The 2,136-nt window shown below is 34.3% G+C and overlaps 1 long non-coding RNA gene across 1 annotated transcript; it reads left to right on the forward strand.

Annotated features, from left to right (window-relative positions):
- Positions 1–348: 348 nt before the first annotated feature.
- Positions 349–2,136, forward strand: LOC113277446. The gene is made up of 3 exons (XR_003324937.1): positions 349–518; positions 1,750–1,836; positions 2,007–2,136. It is a non-coding gene; the product is annotated as an uncharacterized LOC113277446 (long non-coding RNA).

Here is a 2,136-nt window from a genome sequence, read left to right on the forward strand (position 1 = left end):
ATCTGTGTCAGATAAAATCCGTTTTCTCTTTCCACCTCTATTTTTTTCTTCTTTTTTTGATAGGAAAGACAGAGCAAAAGATGGTTCCCTCCTACCCTAACAGTGGAAATTCTCTGTGAAGATTAGACGTGACAAAGCATAGAATAAAGATTGTAGAGTTTATTTTATCTTCCTGAAATGTTTTTGCTCATATATGTTTTGTTTAAATGGTTTATAGGATGTTTTCCTTGGTTTCTGCAAATCATCAAATATTCAATAAGCTTATAGTATCATATTTAGTCTCATGTAATATTTGTGCAGATTTGCGTTCTTTCAATTTCAGTGTATGTTTAAAGATGACCAAATTGATTAAATATGTGGAAGCTTGGCGTGAAGAACTGAGAAGCTTTTATAGAAGAGAGGGTCCAGGGGGTGCATCAGTAGCAGCAATAATAATGTCCAGCAATCAAAATAATAAAGTTTGGCAAGTAGCACAGTTGTATAAGTTGCATTCCAAAATTTTGGTGGATCAAAGATGTGTAAGTTGCCCTAAACTGAGCACTTGAATCTTTTGTTTATATGCTTCTTCTACTGTATAGCAGTTTTGGGTTCTCTAGGAATGCGCCTTCACACTAATTATCCTTATTACTTCAATAACAACGTCTCTTATTGACCAAATTGAAGTTTTTCCTCTATAATTTAAGTCAGTATAAACACTCTTGAATAATCTGTTGGCACATTTTGTGTGCTAGATGATGCTTATAAAGTTAATATTATTCCTAATAGGAAGTTGAATTAACTCTGGGAAGCATCAACTGAGCATGGATGAGTAAGAATAATGAAGACTCCGAGGTGGAAATCACGTTTACAGTGAATGTTCTTCCTAATAAAAACTCATCCCTAAAAATGTTTGAAGATGTGCTGACTACTCTATTTGCTCGGCGCATATAAACTCATCCCTCAAAACGTTTACAGTGAATATCACTTATAAATAAATATGTATTTTGTGCAATATATGGTGGCATAGGATACTCTATTTCGATGAAGTAATTGCCATAAATGGATATATATTTTGGATAAGCACTTCCTACGCAAGATCTTTTTGGACAAGTTGGCTTTTAAGGCTATTAAACTTCTTAGATGTGTTTTTCCAAGTTAGTTTTGCTAACTTCTATTGCTTAATGGAATTGAACCATAATAGTGTAAAACAATATTGTACCACTAATGTTAAGTGGTATAGCTTTAATTTGTAGTTAACTTGGAAAGGGCCTATTGCAATTTGAAGTGCGGTGCACATTTTTATATTTAAATATTTACTTATTTAATGGCTGCTAGACGATGGACAAATGCTTAGAAAGGATACTGTTAACTAATCATGCAGCATTAATTAGTCTTTAGCTAATGAACCAGTGTAAAAGATTTAGTTCTTAAACTAAATCTTTTAGCTTAATCAAAAAGTTGTGGTAAAGAAGTGGGCGGTCCTTTGTGGCTACATAATAAAGGCAAGCAATCCAACACCACCACCACTAATTGGTAGGTTTGAGTGCAAATAGTGCAAATAAGCTTGATTCTCGCCCCTCTGCATATTCTTCCTTTAGTTGGTATTGTATTCACAAAAATTGTATTGATTTTGACCTAAAACGTAGACATATACATTAGGAGGTTGCACTGTTTGTTCATTAACATAAATACTCATACTCATTGCAAAACTGAACCTCCTATTTCCAAATCACAGGTTAAACTCATTTTTTTTAAACTTGCTCTGTGCAGATTGTTCCAACAGTTGGTGTTAGATTCTCAGCAATTGACATGGCAGATTATAAACCTAGAATGTAAACTAATACCCTCACAAATGAGGTAAGAACATTGCTTCCAGGTGAAAATTCTACATTGTCAGCTTGGAAATGGATGAATGATAAAAACTATTATTTGGAGGAAATAAGGACTCTAGAAGTGAAAGTATACTCATTTGATGTACACATGCAACGAATGAACTTGATTTAACCTTTGATGATGGTCTATTGTAGGAGGAAAGACAAGGGGCTTTGATGCAATTGACGCTGCTCTATAAAGGGATAGTGATTGCATCGCCTGATTAATTTCCTAGAGACGTTCTTGCATTTGTCCACGGGGAAACACTCCAAGATGACAGGGTCA

The sequence above is a fragment of the Papaver somniferum genome, chromosome 5 (assembly GCF_003573695.1).
Source record: "Papaver somniferum cultivar HN1 chromosome 5, ASM357369v1, whole genome shotgun sequence".
NCBI classification, from domain to species: domain Eukaryota; kingdom Viridiplantae; phylum Streptophyta; class Magnoliopsida; order Ranunculales; family Papaveraceae; genus Papaver; species Papaver somniferum.